We start from the raw sequence: 19,921 nt of genomic DNA on the forward strand, positions 1-19,921 counted from the left end.
AATGATACATTATTTCCTCCGGTGTGATATCACAAAACACAGGACAAACCAAGACTGAAAAAACTGACAAAACCACATAATTATATATATAGTTATAAACAGTGTAACAATACCATAACTTAATGAAGAAAGTCCGTGAGCACAGTGAAGTTCAAAGTTTCTCAAATGTCCCACATCTCACGCAGACGGGAGAAGGAAGAAAAACTCTCCCTGCTATGCCGACCACAATCCGACTCTGAGTCATCCGAAAACTTCAAGCTCTGATCAGCTCTCTGACACCGAGTACTGAGCGCCATCTCTGTCTGAATGATTCGACCTCCTTCTCGGTCGCCAAAAGCAGGCAAGGTCGGGGATTTTGAGGCCTACCCTCCGAAAGATTCACGACCACACAGTAACGACAGCAGCGAATGAGCTTTTCAGAGATTTCTCCAGATGCTGCTCTGTGCTTTCACGTCCATTCCCCATCAAATCAGAATTGTCCACTGTCCCTATTTAACGGATACGGTATCATTTTCACCAGAGAGCTGCGCACACGCGGTGCACTGCCATCTTCTCCTCCCGCCAAATTTTGCATGATATCATGAGCAGGCCTACATTTCTAAAGGAATATAATATCACCAATTCTCCACAAACACTTCTCGTGGATTTGAATAAAAAGACCCATGTGACATGAGCTGATCTGAACTCAAGCTGGTGAGTTACAAACGTAATGCTGAAGAATTTATACAGCTCATTTCTCCACTCATTCAACTGGTGGCCAGTGGGTGGAGTCACGTCAATAAAAAGAACAGGATGAGATTTATGCTTGCTGTCTGATAATACGAATCAGTGCAACACTATAACACATAATTGATTCCTGTGGCACTACCTATAAATAAAAATAGAACTGAATGAGAGATTCGGGCTTTAATTGCAAAACAGAAAGAGGACAATAATGCGGTAATGATGGACATACTGTCCCTTCACCAATATTTTTCCCAAAGTTTCTGCTGGGAGCAGATTAGCCAGTGTGAATGCATTCAGACTCTTGCTGATCTCTGAAAGTCAAGGTCTGTGATGTACAGAGAATCCATTTCAACTTCCTACTGGGTAGAATGATTGTCATGGCTACGTCACAAGCCGAAACATAATGGCAACAGAAAACTTCACCAAGTATTCATTGAGCATGTTTAACTTGCCTTTCCATGTATTGGTGAACTTCGAAACCATTACAGAATGGTAGGGGGATTGAAAGGGAACTAGAGAGAGAGGTACAGGAACATGAGTAAGCTTTTAACTTATTAATAGTAACTGTGGATGGGCCAAGTCCACTTTAACCTCTATGAAACGGATCCGTGCCCTCTGAGGATGTGTGAGCTTAGGTAGCTAAGTGACTCCAAGCTGGCTAAGTAAGAGAGTAGCCCAGAAGCTATCTAGCTAAGAAAAATGTCAGTCTAAAGAAAGGGTCAGCAGGACAGGTCAAATCACAATTTTAAAGATGGAGGAGTAGCTTGCCAAACAGAGCAGCAGCCCGACATCATCCTTGTCAACACAGTTTTGGAGTTGTTCACATGGAAGATCCAGGAGTGTTGCGGAAAGGGGTGGAGAAGGAACAATATGGCTGGTGGTGTCTCTTGTCTTCATGAAATGAAATCCAAATCAAGAGGGTTAACTTTAAGTTACACCAACTGATAAGTCTTGAAAATAGCTGCTTTCACGTGAGAGGTGGAAAACTAATAGATGCATTTATACAAAAGGAAATTTATTAGAAAACTATGCAGATCTGAGGATGTTGAAATATAGGAAGAGAAAGACTAGGAAGGGGACTGAAGGAGTGGAAACTCAATTGGTATGGGGAAATGGGGGAAAGTGGAGGCAGTATTTTATTCCATTCAGCACAATATTTATATGTGCTGTGAGAATGACTTTCTTAGAAAAACTGTCCACGAGAAGTGAAGAAATGCCTCCTTATGTATTAGGAATTTTGTCAAATCAGGGATTTTCACTTTAAGTCCACTTGTGTATAATACTCCACCAACACATGGGTCAACTGGACTTGTGAAATGAAGCAGAACAAGACATTGACTGCTACTTCTATAAATTTCACCAACACATACGTTGCCTGCAGCAGGTCCTGAACTCAAAGGAGAGGAAAATCTAGGTCTAGGAAGAAACAAGAAAATCTGTAATCTCAAGGCACAGTTAAATAGTGAGTTTATGGACTGAGGAAGGAGAGCTGTTCCACAACTGAAACTAAAGTAATCATAATGTGTTCTACATGGGGAAAAGTTTTGAAGGGTTAATTTTGATTTTATATCATAATGCAAAACTGGAGGTAGTGAAATTCTCCTGATACCTATATTCTTTAAAGACAATGGGAAAGATGTAAAATGGTCTTGATGATTTGTTATCTTGCATTTTATGCTTTTGTACAAACAAAATAATCCCCGATGTAAGACAGAACATAAAGTTTTAATGATTCTGCTTCAGTTTCTTGTGTTTATTGCATTACAAATATTATATTAAAGGTATACATTGAAATAACTCCAAAATCAACAGAGCTGCTGAAAAGGCAGCAGGGATTTGATTAGTCCTGATGAATTTTTTTTTAACCTTGCAATGAAATTTTAATTTGTCTTTACTGGTCAAAACTTATATACTCTAAAAACAAAACTTATTTCTCACAGACCCATTGGACATATTGGAATAGCATGAGATACAAAACCTAATTTTACACTGAATTGAAGTGGATAGCAGACCCCAGTATCAAATTTCCTTATCTCAAAATTAGGCTCTAGCCCTCCCAAGTGTAGACAAATTCTAAATAGAAAAGACATTTTATGCCAAATTATAAAGCTTTGTTTGCCCCACTTACATCAGGTCAAGAAATATCTTAATTCAAGGAAGACCAAACAGACAAAATCATTCTTATGAGCCAATGTGATACATTTATCAAACCATGTAAATAACTATACTGGGTGGCTGTAGTTGCTGTTACAGTCTCCAGGAGATTTTCATAAAGTTCGGCTCAACTATTCAACAAGCAGAAGAGAAAGGTAAATCTGTTTACATCTCTTTTTCACTTATAATGGAACAATTGCTTGATTCCTATTACAATTCCTCGATTACAGTCCCAATCAATGGTGAACCTACCTGCAGATCACCATATTCTGAGAATAAACATTAGCATTTTTCTTTGCATACATATGTATTTTAAGGAAAAAGAAAGAAGGAACTAAGGGTGTAAGTAAAGCAAATTAGTAAAGTGAGATATTTTCCCATTTGTGGATATTGGTGCATAATGTTTGCATGATTCAAAATAAAATAATAGTGTGTGTTATGATATATTTAATATTTTGTAAAGAGAACTTAATGCACATATATAACTATTTGAAAGGAGAAAGGAGAGAAAAATTAAATGAAGGTACATAGCTAATAGTGCAAGCATAGATACTTAACTTGGGACAGTGGAGTAAAATGGACAATATTGAGTTTGTTTCTATTATAAACCTCATTTAATGCTCTTTTCCTCTGGAATCTGTACACCTCCTGCCTAATGCTTGGTGGGTCTACACATTGCAATGGAAATCCTCAACGCTGACCAACAAACTAATGCATGTGCTTTATCTATAAATATAATGCATTACTTCTCATTGCTAAGAATTGTGCACCCCTTCCCACACAAATCATGAGAAGTGTCAGTTGAAACAGTTAACATTTGGACATAGCAAAGTCCCAAGCAGGAGTAATGTAAACTAGAGCATTTTCTAAAGTATGCATAATCCAGATTTAACTCATGTACACGCAAATGGTGAAAGCACTGAAAAATCCTTTCTTCAGCTTCTAGAGGCAATGACTGGATCCTTTACTGTGATCATATTTAAGGTTTGTTTCCCCCAGCTGAACTGTGAACATAGTCAGCCAAATATTTCAGCCTCCAAGTGATGCATTGTTCTCAGGTGCAAGCAGTCATCACAGTAATAACCTCAAAGTGCCAATGCTTTGCTCTCTAACGAAAACTGTACACCAGCTTCATGAAAATATCCATATATTCTTGTGAAGAAATTAAAATCACACAAAAAGTGATGCAAATAATATTTTGTTCAGTTAGTAAAAGTAGCTGAGCTACCAAAGTATATTTGTAATATCTTTTATAATTAAGGACATTTTTCATCATAAATACAATTACTAATACAACCATTACTATTATTACCTTCTATTTGTTGATTTTTTTCCCAAAAAAAATGTTGCTGGTGAGTTCACCTTGGAACCCCATCAGGAGAAGTTAATCTTGTTGAACTTCTTTTAAAATAAGTCAAAAAATCAGGGTGACACAGCAATTTTGTCATCTCAGTTGTCTACACTAATAAACTCCTTCCTGTTGTCTGAGTCGTGGACATTGATTGGTCAATTCCCTTGCTGATCTATCAAAAATAGATTGAGATCAATTAACTGAAACAATGCTAAGTCAATAGTATTTCTCTGTTAGCTATCCTTATTGTGTTAATACTGGCCCTTTGTCTTTAAGGAAGTGTGAGTGGGGACTGTTTGTCATATTTGACAAGTATTTTGATAGGATTGCTTATACCAAGCCATTATTTTTCAACCTCTTTTGTTTCTGATGGTGTAATATTTCCACTTAATCTCCAGCTCATAGCTTGGTCTCCCAGAGCCGTGTACTAATATGTTTAGAGAAAGAAGGATTATTATTCCTGTGCACCTGTCAATTACATCTGCATCATGCTGACCTCAGAATGACACTCCTTCCAGTGCTATCTTCTCCACTCGTTTCCATTTGGTGCCTATTGTGGTAGTGCACTTGATCTATGATTGTATCTCGAGAGTCTATTATGGGTTGTTGTGTTTTACACCATTCTGTCATGTTTATAGTAAGCTAAAGGCCACCAGATAACCCTCGCTGTGAAGACCTGGTCAGTCATGCAACACTTTACTAGGATAATGAACAGCGAGCAGAACCCTGTCCTTCTAAACAATTGGAATAATCAGCATCCAGTCCAGTGGTACACCAGACTCCTGAAATTAACTGCAGCTTATATTTGTCAATGATTAGTGTCTCCAAAGTTCATAATTCCCTGAATGGGGTGGGTTCATACTGGTCACAAACTGTTGCTGGAACTAACTCTCTGGTTCCCTACACTGCGACATTTCTTGCTGTGCAGAAACTACTCTCTCCATGGCATTATGGGGGCTGTAAGAAATGAGCCATCAGGGTGCTGAGCAAGTGTCCTGATGGCTGTGGATCAAAAGGTGTGACCCGTGGACCAGTGCTGCTGGGACACAAGCCAGAACCCGGGTTGGGTCACCTGGGCAAGAGTGCCTGATGTTGAAACACCCGATGTCCCCAGGTTACATCACTGATGATGTGTCCCAGCACAACCTAAGATGAATCTCAGCATTATAATAAGTATAGTATAGTGGAGTGTAATATATTTGCTGGTCCATCATCATTTCAAAAACTTGGAGTTGTTGGGACAGGTACTTTCTGTGTGTTTGACTGTCTATCAGGTAATTTTGAATATTCGAATGATTTGAACAAAGTGCATGGCATCTTGCTGACATAATGCTAATTCCAGATTGCTTCTAATGTTCTATGAACTGGGTTTGAGAGCTTTCACAGTCCAATCTAATATGGATTGGTAAGGTTTGCAGACATACAGCTGGGCTGAGTCAACACTCTGCTAATTAGTATCATTGGTAATTTTAAGGAAACTGTTAGTTTCAGGAAAAATGGACATATTATCAATAGAATGGGGTGTCACAAAACTTTTTGCGCTTAGAATTCCTGCCTCTTGACTATCAAAAAATGGGAAAAAATATATAATTTTACTATCAGAAAAAGTAACTCATGTTGCAGTTTATATTTTAAGTTTTAGCAAATTAAAGACCAAGAAACAAAGAAACTGAGGAATGCTACCATTGACGTAGATACTGTATGTGTGGCACAGGAACAACCTGTGGAAGTCCAGCTACCAGAGTTGCACAGCTCCATCTCATGTTTCAAAGTACTTTACATGAGTTAATTATTTTGACATCCAAGTACTATTGTTCCTTCGGGAGAAACCATAATATTTTAAGCTCAGCTTAAAGAGATAGAGGACAAATGAACAGTGCGAGCACAACAATTTGAGTCTCAACGTGGGCAAGATCTAAAAAACTGATTCCGTACTTTAGGAAGACATAGGCTGGCCACTCTTCAGTGAGCATACACTGCTCCTCCATGGAGAGAGTTAGGAGCATCAAGTTTCTATAAGTGCACATGACAGATGATCTCACCTGGTCTCTCAACATCACCTCTTTGGTCAAGAAAGCACAGCAGTACCTTCATTTCCTGAGGAGATTGAGCTGCCCTTCCACCCCACCCATTTTAAGCAATCTTTTACAGGAGCACTATGGAGAGTATTCTGATCAGTTGCTTTACCATCTGATACAGGAATTGCAAGGCATTTGACCGCAAGTCCCTACAAAGTATTGTGAGGACGGCTGAGAGGATCAGTGGTGTAGCTCTTCCACCCACCCATATTTATCAGGAATGCTGCCACATGGAGAGCCTTTAGCATTGTCAATGATCCCTCCCATCTGGCCAACAGTCTCTTTGACCACGCCCTCCCCCCAACTATCAGGAAGGAGGTACAGTAGCATTAGGATGGGAAACAGCTTCTTTCCCCCAGGCCGTAAGACTACTGAACTCCCTGCCACAGCTCAGGTCTCATCATATACAAAGTTGCCAGTAGTGTTATACAGTTTACTTTTTAACGTAAAATATATGGATCTTATTATTTGTTAATTTATTTGTGGTAGTATTACTTTGTGTGTTAAGTGTGTGAGTTATGTGTACTGTGTTCAGCACCTTGGTCCAGAGAAACATCGCTTCATTTGGTGGTCTACGTGTGGACAGTTGAGTAAAGAATAAACTGAACATGGATTTGAACTTAATCCACTTGCGTTGGGAGAAATGTTAGCCAGGGATACAAAAGAACTCAATGCAATCCCTTAAAAGAGTTCAATATCTTTATGAACAGAGAGTGAGAAGCCTTACTTTGATGCCAATATCGCCAACAATGCAACATCCTATCAATACTGCACTGAAATGGACTTTGAATAATTAACCTTCCAATGAGGATGTTATGAAGATCATCAAAGTTCTAACTGATTTGTATGTATTACAACAATTTTCTCTTTTCTGAGTTGTGCTCGCTTTTGATGCATCCCAGGGTTAAATGCTCCTTCCCATAGTTGAGGAAGTGCATGTTTGCAGTTGACTGGATAATTAACCAATAGAAGGAAATGAAAGGCTGGAATACTGCCTCTGTCTGTTACTAACCCGATGCATGTCGTTGCTAAGCTTACTGTCGACGACTTGCTTTCAGAGACTCCTGAAGAAGTTGGCACAACATTGTGGGCTGAAGAGCCTGTGCCTGTGCTTTATTGTCCTACAAGTCCTGGTTTTGGGAAGGGTGAGCAGGGAAAAACAATGACAGGAAGTGAGTTGGTTCATTTTGGGTTGGCTGAACTTATGTTTCCCCAAACAAGCTTTTAAGAGCGATTCTTCTATTCTGTTGGCAAACTACTACTTACTGAGGAATCATCCCAAGTGAACCCAAGCAGACCAAGTTGGAACCTCCTCCATAGCAGTGTCCCAATTGGAAGAAGATCCTAAGAAGGTCATTGTTTGTTGTTAAAAAGAAAATTACAAGTGAACAAACAGATTCTAAAAGAGGTCCATGTGCTTCTGTGTTGTGCACAATTTATCTATTGCAACAAGTATCAACAAAATTAAGTTTTAAAGGAATCTGCTTCATTGAACAGTCAATAGATAAATATGGGCACAATCTCTGGTATCTGCTTAGATTGTCATGGAAACATTGGAATAAGACTCACTGGCTGAGATAAGGGATAAAAACATGCATTTGATTGCCAATAAGCACTATCACTTGTGCTTCATGCCATTCTCCAATGAAGTGTAATCATAAAATATTACTTTACAGCATATGGGAAATAGAAGCAGGCTATGCCAGGCAATGGGATTATTGTGGATCCTGAACCTTGCCCACATTCTCTTGCATTGTTCTGTCAATCTCCACTCTGAATAAGCTCAGTAGTCAAGTAACCACAGACATCTGGACAAAAAAAATGTTGGTACAAACATCCTGTAGGATTCCTTGAAGTACTCTATTCTGTATGTAAATTATGACCACTTATTTACAAAAATCTATCATGAAAAGATTTAATACACAAATCCCATAGGAGAGTTTGGTCACTGAGTTCTGAGAAGCGGTCATAAAGCTAATTATATGCTCATTGCAATCAGATTAAAAGTGAATATGATCCAAGTTTTAAATTTAATGGAAGTTATAAATAATGTAGATGTAATAATTGTGCATAACTAAGGAACAATGGTGTTGTCATCCCACAGCTCTAGAAGCCGAAGTTTAGTTCTGACTCCAGTCCTTTCTGTATGGAGTTTGCAGATTCTCCCTTTGACCAGGTGAATTGATGTTGGGTGATCTGCTTTTCTCCCAAATCCCGGTGATACACTAGATGTAAAGATAATTGGTAAGTTACCTGTGATATAGGTGCCTGGTGAGTGATTCAGGTTGAGGGTGATACTGTTAACAGGCATGTCTGAAAGAATAGGTTTATTTATTTATTTATTTATTTAGAGATCAGCACAAGGCAGGCCCTTTCAGCCCAGCAACCCACCTATAGCTAGTCAGGGGCCAATTTACAATGACCAATTAACCTACCAACAGGTGCATCTTTGGACTGTGGGAGGAAACCAGAGCACCCAGAGGAAACCTACGCGGCCACAGCGAGAACGTACAAACTTCTTATAGGCAATGATGGGAATTGAATCCAGATTGCTGGTACTGTAAAGTGTTGTGCCAACCACTATGCTACCGTGACACCCTAATGTTTGTAGCACTTCACTTTATCCCTATAGGATCCGACCACCTGATGGAGAACTTTGACAGCGTGTGTTGGTCACAGCGTTTTCTCACAAACCTCCTGATTCCAGCCTTTCCAACTTCACACTCCCTATACTCTCTCCCACTTCTCTCTGATATCTCTGATGTCTTTCTCTGTGGTGTGTCTCCTCTCATCCTGGGAAACCTGTACAAAAAAACTGTGAAGGCACAAGGCCAACCCTGCCTGAAGGTTAGCCTGGAGCATCAAAACCCCAAAGTATTCCCAGGATTTCCTGTGTGTTGCAGAGCTGACATCAGAGCGATTCTTATCTTAGGCTGAACTTAATTTACCATAGCAACACCCTGCGGGTGATCCTCATCACCAAAAGCATTCAGCATGCAAAGGAAATTTGAGATGTTTTTAATGAAAATATCAAAATTCCCTGTAGTTGCTATTTCTCCTTGCAAAGTAAATCCATAATTTGAAGAAAAATTTCCCCAGACCTTCCTTAATTGAGAAGTAAGTTCATTGCACTTAGAATTGCTGAATTGTGGAAGACACTGCTAATTAGTGTAGTGAATTTTGACTCTTCAAAATGGGAAGTTGGATAAATTCCTGATTTATCACAAAAATTAAGCAGAGGGCTAGTATTACTAAAAGTCAGGGAGGGAACACAGGAGGCTTTTTTTGATGTTGAGAACCCTCCAAGAACAGATTTCTCTCAGATTTGGTTGAATGTTTGTGTCTAAATAAATTAAGGTGTTATATAACTATTAATTGCATGGATATTTAGTATCACATCACAGTTTTATACTGAGAAATGGAAGACAGTGATCCAGAGGCCTCGGGTGAAACAAATGGAGTGGTAATTGGTGGAATAGTGGGAATGGGGGAAGGCAGTGGTCAGGCCAGCCTCAGAGGGGAGGGTGGTAAAGTCAAGATGGAAGGGATGGATTGAAATGGGTTTGTCAGGAAGACTGGAAGTGTGAATCAGGGTGTTCTAGTTGAAAACAGAACTTTATGGAAGGAGTATCGAAAGGGTCGATAGGGAATCGGCAGGGGGCAAATCCGGAAAGGCTGGAGGATACTTTAGGAGAGTTGAGGAGGTTGTCAAATTGCAAAATCCATGTAAAGCAAGTAAGCTGAATTCAAAGTGTATATGGAAAACAACACCCCCAGGATCTAGTAGCACTCTGCTCTTTTAATATTAGTTAATTCCAAGACTCAAAGGCCTAGTTTAATAGGTCAATGATCAATACCCTCTCTAGAAGCTGATTAATTGCCTGCCTTGAAGCACACCTCTGTTAAAACTGAAATTTGGGGCATTCCAGCTAGATTTTTTAGATTTTCTCAACCCATCCTTTGTATCGGTAAATACTGCGCAGGATGGAGGAATTGTATATTTGATCTTGAACAACTTAAATGAGGAAGCGAGCTGAATACATATTAATGTGTTTTTTCCCCTCTCAAGGAGTTTCTAGACTTGGCTTCTCATTTTTTTCCTATTTCTGATAGCTGCTGGCATATGCATCAGCATGTATCCACCTGGCATTCTTGCAAATCTGTTGAGAGCCTTTAATTATGTACTGCTTTTATACATCCTGACTGAATGGAAACTGTTACTAACGCTGAACGCTGAAAAAACAAGGTGGAAGATATCATAGCCAGATGCATCCACAGCAGCATTCCTCACTTCCACAGGTTTGAAGCTTAATCCCCACTCTTCACATGAAAATAAACATAAGGATGATAAAAATGTATTTTTAGCTGCTGTTAATTGTCACGAAGAGCATTCACTGGAACTGCTGTGAAAATAGACTTTCCATGTTGTGCTTTAATCCATCTGTCAGTAGAGAAATGTGAAAGTGTTTAAATATCCTTTGTGAAATGTTGAAATTTTGTATCTTGTAATATTGCATATTCATAACATATACAGTATTGTGCAAAAGTCTTAGGCACATATATATAGCTAGAGTGCCAAAGACTTTTACACAGTACTGTACTTGTCAATGTGGAGCAGACAGTGAGTTTGTAAATCAGGTTGGGAATGGCGAGTGTAGAGTGCCACAGAATGGATGTGGAATCAGATGATAGAGAAGGAGAAGGAGTGTCGGCGAGGGAGGTGGAGGTTGGTGCAGACACCCAAAACACCAGGCAAGGTAATTTGATTCCAAACAATTGGTTATTAATCATTAAGAAATGTCTTTCTATTGCTTCCCACTCCCCTCCCTCTCCCTTTTCTTTTTCCCAACCATGATTCCCTTCTCCCTGCCCCTTTCCCACTCGCAGTCCACAACAGAGACCCATAATCAGAATCAGGTTTATCATCACTCACATATGTCATTTTTTTTACAGCAGCAGTACAATGCAATACATAAAATTACTATCGTACTATGCAAAGGTCTTGGACACCCTAGCTATATATACTGTATGTGCCTAAGACTTTTGCAGAGTACTGTATATGTACCAGTATTTATTATTGTTAAAATTAGATTACAGTCAAGCAATGTTTAAACATCTAGTATTTTCATATATCTTTTAAAACAAAGTTAATTTGCATTAGATCACAATGTCATTAGCCCCAACCAGCATCTCATCTCAAGCATTAGTCATTAGTTTCATTTGGCCTTAACTTCAAAAGCCAATTAAAATGCTCACCAATGCAGATTTGGTGTTTCTTTCTAAGTCTTTTATATTTTTAAGTGCTTCGTATTCTCACAAGAAATATAGTTTAACTGTAATCTTTATGCTGAATTTATTTGATCAATTCATTATCAGGTTTATTATCACTGATGTATTTTGTGAAATTTCTTCCACAGCAGTAGAGTGCAATACATTAAAAATTGCTATAAGTTACAATAAGAAGTATTTTAAAAACCTGTGGTGTTACAAAAGAGAGCAGAACTGAAGTCGTGTTCATGGGTTCATGTTCTGTTCAGAAATCTGATGGGGGAGAGGAAGGAACTTTTCCTAAAATTGTGAGTCTGTGTCTGCAGGCTCCTGTTCCTCCTCCCTGATGGTAGTAATAGGAAGAGGGCATATCCTGGATGAGACGGTCTGTAATGACGGATATTGCCTTCGTGAGGTGTTACCACTTGAAGATGTCCTTGACGGTGTTAAATTTTTGATGGTGTCCTCGAGGGTTACATTGTTGTAAGTGGTAAAGAGTTGTACATACAGATCCAGTAGTTCCTTAAGGTTGTCACAGCCCGAGAGGTAGTAGGGATAAGCTTCAACGACCTATCAAATGCCGAAACCAATGGACTCTGACAACGAAGTCCACATGTGGCTTAACTACTAAGCCTGGTGGAATCATTTCTATTGACAGGGAAAGGGGCAAAGGCAGGTTTCTGGCACCCTAAAACAAGCAAGATGGGGCTCATCAGCTGCGGATGGCACGTCTTCTAGGAGAAAGAAAACTCTGTTCTCAAACTCCTGCTGCCTTGTGGCTATACCCACTCATGGGGAATGCTTCAGGAGTAAACCCCAAGGAAAAGTCCAGAATTGGAGTCCCTAAGGCAGTCCAAACTGTACCGGTCTCTGCCATTCCTTTAGATTTATCAGCTGCCTGGAGAGGAGGAGCTATGACTTGAGCAACAGCTTGCTCTGCACGTCGTACTGCCCTGGTTTCTGTACCAGCTTGCATATCACGTAGCCGGCAATATTCGTGGTTGACCCTGACCAACAGAGGACCTCAGAAGAAAAGATCCAGTTGGCACCTGGTATCTCAACATGAAAGATAATATTTAAATACGTCTTACTCAATAAATAGTTTCACAAATTTGCAAGTTTTTATATTACAGAAACATTTCTTCATAAACTGGATACAATGGCAGTCAAAATAATTCCAGATTGAGTCATTGGTGAAGGAGATGAATGCAATGTTGGCATTCATTTCTGGAGGTATTGAATATAAGAGCAGGAATGTGATGTTGAGGATCTATAAGGCACTCGTGAGACCATACTTGGAGTATTGTGTGCAGTTTTGGACTCCTTATTTTAGGAGGGATATACTAACATTGGAAAGGGTTCAGTGAAGATTCTCAAGAATGATTCCATGAAAAAAGGGTTACTGTATGAGGAACGTCTGGCAGCTCTTGGGCTGTATTCCCTGGAGTTCAAGAGAATGAGGGAAATTTCATAGAAACATTCTGAATATTAAAAGGCCTGAACAGATTAGATATGGCAAAGTTATTTCCCATGGTAGGGGAGTCTCGGACTAGAGGGCACGACTTCAGGATTGAAGGACGTCCATTTAGAACGGAGATGCGGAGAAATTACTTTAGTCAGAGGGTGGTAAGCCTGTAGAAATTGTTGCCATGAGTGGCTGTGGAGGCCAAGTCATTGGGTATATTTAAGGCAGAGATAGAAAGGTTCTCAATTAGCCAGGGCATCAAAGGGTATGAGCAGAAGGCAGGGGAGTGGGGATGACGGGAAGAATTGGATCAGCCCATGATTGAGTGGTGCAGACTCAACGGGCTGAATGGCCTACTTCTGCTCCTATATCTTATGGTCTTATGGTCAGTTCTATACCATATTAATAGGCTTTAAGAGTTAAAACATAACCTTATTTTGTTCACTGTAATGAATCAGATCAAACAGATTACCACTATTTTCAATACTGGAAAACAAATCGTAAATCCCATTATATGTAGACGTTGAAGCAATTTGTGTTCTCCCAACCCTTCCATCCCTGCATCCATCATAATCTCTTTTGCCAAGCTTTTTAGTCAAAAGTAGAAATATCTTAGTTTGCAAGGCATCTCTACGGAGGCCAGTCAGTTCGAGATACAGTATGAAGTCTTTGCACTTCCACCTGCTTGATATAGGAAGAGAGACTATTTCTTAAAAAGTTTTCTACGCAACCTGACTTCTTAACCAGGAAGCAATGAATGTTACCGACTGAAGATTAAACTCTATTTGTGCATCCTGTTTCCAGCAAACACGCAGTGTTTATAATCCAGCAAACACGCAGTGCTGAAGTTCAGAATGCCCTTGATGAGGTTATGGCACAAAGGAATTAGCACAAAGAATCTAGATTAGTTTCTTGCATACTTTAGGATTAATTCTCTGCTGATAAAGAGAAGAAATTTAATGATGAGTTTTAACTTATAGTATCTTAAATAATATTGCAGATTTCATAAATTTCTTTTTGTGACTGACAGAAGCATAAATCATAAAATCCACCTCTGTGGGTTGAATTGTGTGGAGATTCAGGCCTTTAACATGTCAAGAACCCATGTCAGTTTAGATCTATTTGAGTTGAGAAGTAAATTCTTCCAGCTGCCAATGAATTTCCACAGGTCTCAATGTAATCACTAGTGGGCGTTAGCCCAAAATTTAAAGGTGACATTAACATATAAAATTTGCAGCTCAGTCAAGAAGACTAAAACAGGAACAATAGAAGACTTCAAAGTGCAGAGACCGGGTTCGCAGAAATAGCCCCTTGTACAGCTTAGGTGCCAAATTTAGAAAGCAAGTGGAGCCTACTGGCATTTTGTGTGGAGATTGACATCACTTGGGTTAATAGTCAATAAAAAAGTTAGGTTTATGCAGAGCGCCCATTGTTGGAATGGATCAGAATTACTGTGTGGAACTGAGGCTTTGGCAAGAAGGCTAGGCTGAGGTTTCTGCCAGGTTTTCTTTTGTTGTCCATTACTGCCTAGCTAGAAGAGTGAGAATAGATCCCAGGTCGGTGGTATGCTCCTCCTGCAAGAGAAGGATGCAAGGTAACTTGATAGAAATGTATAAGATGTATAAATGTATAAGATAATGATAGCCAGAGACAACTTCCCAGGGTGGAAATGGCTGAGACAAAAGGGTATAATTTTAAAGTGATTGGAGGACAGTACTGTGGAATATCAGTAGAAAGTTCTTTCTCAGAGAGTGATGGATGTGTGGAATGCCCAGCCAGGAATAGTGGTAGAGGTGAATACATTAGTGACATTTAAGAAACTCTTTGATAAGCCCATGGATGATAGAGAAATAGAGGCTTATATAGGAAGGAAAAGTCAAATTGATCTTAGAGTTGGTTAAAAGGTCAGTACAAAATTATGGATCAAAGGGCCCATATTGTGCTCTAATGTTCTATGTGGGAGATCTGACTGCTACATCTATGAGAGGTACAGCTGTTTGTAGCTTCTTACAGACCATGTTAAGGAACTGTAGCTGAAGCTGGAGCGGGAGCTAGATGACCTTTGGCTCATTCAGAAGAATGAGGAGGTGACAGGTAAGAGGTACAGTGAACTTGTTGCACCTAAGTTAAGGGAAGCATGTAGCTAGGTGACAGTCAGGAGAGGGAAAGGGAAGAGGCAGGTAGTGTGGAGTACCCCTGTAGCCATTCCAATCATTAACAAGTATAATGCTTTGGATACTACTGAGGAGGAGGAGGATCTACCAGAGGACAACTGGGGCAACCAGGTCTCTGGCACTGAGTCTGGCTCCGTGGCTCAGAAGGGAGGGGAGGAGAAGAACAGTGTTGATAGGGGCAACACACACAAAGTGCTGGAGGAACTCAACCGGCCAGGCAGCATCTATGGAAAAGGGTACAGTCAACATTTTGGGCCGAGACTCTCCATCAGGACTTCATCATGCCAGATGGTAAGTGTTGATAGGGGATTCAATAGTTAAGAAAACAGACAGGAGATTTTGTGGAAATCCCAGATGCTATGTTGCTTTCCAGTGTCCGAGATGTCTCAGATCAGGTCCACAGAATTCTAAAGGGGGAGAGTGAACAGCCAGAATTAATATACAAATTCGTCCCAACAACATGGATGGGAAAAGGGAAGAGGTCCTAAAGGGAGAATATAGGGAGCTAGGTAGGAAGCTGAAAAGCAGGGCCTCAAAGGTGATAGTTTCTGGAGTGCTGCCTATGTGATGCACTAGTGAGGGTAAGAATAGAATGAATTTAGATTTGTGAATCACTGGATACTCTTCTGGGAAAGGTATGACCTGTACAAAAGGCTTGGGTTACACTTGAACTCAGAGAACTCGTATCCTTGTGGGCAGGTTTGCTTGATCTATTGGGAAGAGAAATGAGGGAAAAGGTTGCTGCGCCTTGGACAGCGATCTTTACCTCCTCAATGGCCACTGGAGAAGTGCCGGAGGGTAAGTGGCGGATGGAGTTCAATCTAGAAAAGTGTGAAGTGATTCACTTTGGAAGGTTGAAAACTAGAAGGCAGAATATAGGGTTAATGGCAGGATTCTTAACCATCTAGCGGTACAGAAGCATCTTGGAGTTCATGTGCAAAGAACCCTCAAAGTTGCAGTGCAAGTTGATAGTATATTTAAGGTGTATGGTGTGCTGATCTTCATTACTCATGGGGTTGAATTCAAAGCTATTAGGCAGCATTGCTGCACTATAAAATTCTGGTTATCCCACACTTGGAGTATTGTGTTCAGTTCAGTTCACTCATTATAGGTAGAATGTAGAAGTTTTAGAGAGGGTACAAGGAGATTTACCAGGATGCTACTTGGATTAGAGTGCATATTTTATGAAGATAGTCTGAGAGAACTATGGCTTTTATCTTTGGAGTAAAAGAGGACGAGATGCAATTTGCCAAGTTGTACTAGATGATAAGAGGTATAGATAGAGTGAATAGTTAGAGACTATTTCCCAGGGAGGGAATACACGGGCTAATACAAAGGGACATGTTTTGGAGGGGAGTATAGCGGGAATATCAGAGGTAATTTTTTGTTTACAGTGGTAGGTGTTATGAATGCACTGCCAAGGGTGATGATAGAGGCAGATGCATTAGAAACTCTTTCATCACATAGATGAAAGAAAATTGGAGGGCTATGTGGGAGGGAAGGGTTAAATTAATCTTGGAGCAGGTTAAAGGGTCAGCGCAACATTGTGGGCAGAAGGGCCTGTATTGTGCTGTACTGTTCTATTTTCTGCATTTTATGTTCACAATCTGAGGTTGCTATCTTTGAGGAGGCACAGTTAAAGATGTTTTCATTGCAACTGATTCTGCTCATTGTTGACTTAGTGGTAAAATGTTTCTCTGAGTACTGAAGTTTTTTTGTCTAACTACACAGAAAATGTCTCGCCCCATCCGTGTGTATTCATTCACTACATGCCATTTTGAAACAGAAAAGGCATTTTGTGCATTGTCCTTCAGACTGTTTCTTTACAAGTATAATACTTCAAATAGTTAAAAGACAATTGAAAGACAAAGCTATATATTTAGTTTATTCAAATTCCTGATTTAACACCTGCTTCTCACACATTTTTATCTTCAATACAATTAAATGGACCCCTAGATCATAATCAATAGTTTCACTGAAGAATTATGTAGAATTTTTCTGAATTCAAAAATTATTTTCAGGAAGGTGGTATCATTGGCAACCCTAGCATCCCTCTCTCATCCCTATTTGCGTTGAAGAAGGTGATAGTAGGCTTTACAATCGAACCTCTACAGTTTGTGTAGTTCATGCTGTTCTCAAGAACAGTTACACAGTGGCATCGGTTTTCAGATTCCAGGATCTTGATCCAGGGTCAATGAAAGTCCCAGTGAACGGTAGAAGGAAACATTCTTTACATACAACTGCAGTCCTTGTTTTTCTGGCTGGTGGAAGTTGGAGATATGGGAGCTCCTGAGAGGAAAACACCAGGAGTGAATAAATACAGAGAGACACTCATGAGCCAGTTGTATTATTCCCTGAGCGCTGTTGTACTCAACTGAGAAACAAGAACCTTCCTTGGGGGAAACTCAGTGAGCATAGGGCTGGTAAACTGTGACTTCACAAACTCACCAGCTTCACAGTGCACACAGAATAATTGATATGATTTCTGGCACTGCTGATTCTGACAGAGAATGTGTGGGAGCATCATTAGCAGCCTAAAATGAATGTATAATGATCCAGCAAACAGAACTCCAGAATGAATGCAGTTCACCGCTAATGCAAAAAGCTCTGTCATTTGGAATAGTTTTACGAGGTCGTGAGCTAGTTGCCCTGTAGGAAGACCTCATTGATCAGGACTGCTTTCCATTTATTTGTAATGCTGATTGGTTTCAGTTTACCCCTCTTGCTAGGCTACAACAAGGTTTGGTAGGGAAATCAAAAAACACTGATATACGTTGCCCAAATCTGTAGTCGTGCTATTAAAAGCAATGAGTTGGCTTTAAATTGTATTTTTATTATTAAAAAATACCGTGTTTCTATATACAGCATAATGAAGCAAAAACAAGTCATAATGGAGTAGAGAAGTTTTTTTCCCCCTCTAGAGAAGTTGGTTTAAGAATACTTTTGGAGAAGCAGAGTATATTAGGGAGCGGATTCCAGGGAATAAGGATGAGAGAAAGGAGATGGGGATGTGGAGTATTCTTTCATTTTGATGTGGCTGGATGAGATAAGGTCATGGACATTTATGTGCCCAAGGTGTTTACACACACACACACACACACACACACACACAATGCTGGAGGAACTCAGCAGGTCAAGCAGTTTCTATGGGATTGAATAAACAGTTGACATTTCGAGCTGTCACCCTTCATCAGGACTGGAAAGGGGAAGAAGCCAGAATATGAAGGTGAGGTGAGGAAGGAATACAGGCTAGAAGGTGAAACAGGCATAACAAGGTATAACTTTGGGAATGGATCTAAGTACCCAAGGACCCTATATGTGTACATTAGTTGCTCGAAGTTTTTTCAAGGCCCCTTACATATACAATGCACAGGGCAGAAGACTGGCCTACTGAGGCCTCTGGAGAACAACTGCCAACTTCAGATTTAATCCATTTCTCCCACCCCAATGGCTCATTTCAGAATTATGATGAAAGTGGCAGTTTGTAAGTTTAAGCAGGATAAAGGTGAACTGCTCGATTTCAAACAAGGTTAAGCCTCCAGTTTAAATATACAGTACCTTCTGCTTTTACTTCCTCCTGCTAACACCAGTGGTCCACGAGATAGAGCTGAATTTTCATCTAAGCCCAGTCTAGTGCCTTATCAAGTATCAGCCCTGTATACACTCAGTGGCCACTTTATTAGGTACAGGAGTGGAACCTGGTGTGGCATTCTGATGTAGCCCTTCCACCTTGTGGTTCAACATGTTGTGCATTTAGAGATGCTCTTCTGCACACCACTGTTGTAATATGTGGTTATTTGAGTTACTGTTGTTTTTTAGTCAACTTGAACCAATCTGGCCATGTTCCTCCTACCTCTCTCATTAAGAAGGTGTTTTTGCCCACATAACTGCTGTTCACTGGAGTTTTGGGGGTTTTCTTGCACCATTCTCTAGAGACTGTTCTGCATGAAAATCCCAGGAGATCAACAGTTTCTGAGATACTTAAACCACCCCGTCTGTCACCAACAATCATTCCACAGTCAAAGTCACTTTGATCACTTTTCTTCCCCATTCTGATGTTTGGTCTGAACAGCAACTGAACCTCTTGACCATGTCTGCCTGCCTTTTTGCATTGAGTTGCTGCCATGTGATTAGCTGATTAGATATTTGCCTTAACAAGCAGGTGTACAGGTGTACCTAATAACGTGGCTACTGACTATACATTTGTTCAGTGTTTTGGAGAGCAATTTGATATCATGTTGCCAACACCTAAAAAGCCTAATCTGGTTAGGTGGTAACAAGCTCCAGTCCGGATGAGTTGGCATTTAGTACTGCTGTTATTAATCATTTTAAAAGGCTCTTGCCCATTGCCTATTTAAATTATAAGTGTTAACTTATAATATGCATAATTACAAATGGTGACGCAACCTGGAAACCAGTGATGATGCCAGTAAAGTGAACTGATTCATGATTGTCTTTTAGAAGGAAGTTCCCAGCCCTATGTCTGACTCCAATTCTCCACCTCTTGTTTAGTTGGTGGTTGACTCTTGTCTCTCCAAGCTGACCTCATGAAGGCATCAGATCACTACCACCATGTAATTTATGTGGGAGTTCTTTTTGTGACAGTCTGTCCTGCCCCAAATATAATAGATCAGGAAGAGACGTGAAGTACTCCCAAAATGTGTGTTTATTCCACTCTATCCAACTATACAGTCTATGTGTACAT

The 19,921-nt window shown here is 40.0% G+C and overlaps 1 protein-coding gene across 3 annotated transcripts in view; it reads left to right on the forward strand.

Moving 5' to 3' along the window:
• LOC134358730 (heparan sulfate glucosamine 3-O-sulfotransferase 1-like) overlaps window positions 1-19,921 on the forward strand; it is a 199,799-nt gene that overhangs the window by 13,329 nt on the left and 166,549 nt on the right. The window contains exon 1 of one of the 3 annotated variants that reach the window (XM_063071191.1): window positions 10,931-11,066. The exons of the other annotated variants lie outside the window; for them this stretch is intronic. The gene's annotated coding sequence lies outside the window, so the exon portion shown is untranslated. Of the gene's footprint in view, window positions 1-10,930; window positions 11,067-19,921 lie in introns of those variants that run through there. 3 annotated transcript variants of the gene reach the window in all.

Source organism: Mobula hypostoma, chromosome 19 (assembly GCF_963921235.1).
Source record: "Mobula hypostoma chromosome 19, sMobHyp1.1, whole genome shotgun sequence".
In the NCBI taxonomy this organism is placed as follows: Eukaryota; Metazoa; Chordata; class Chondrichthyes; order Myliobatiformes; family Myliobatidae; genus Mobula; species Mobula hypostoma.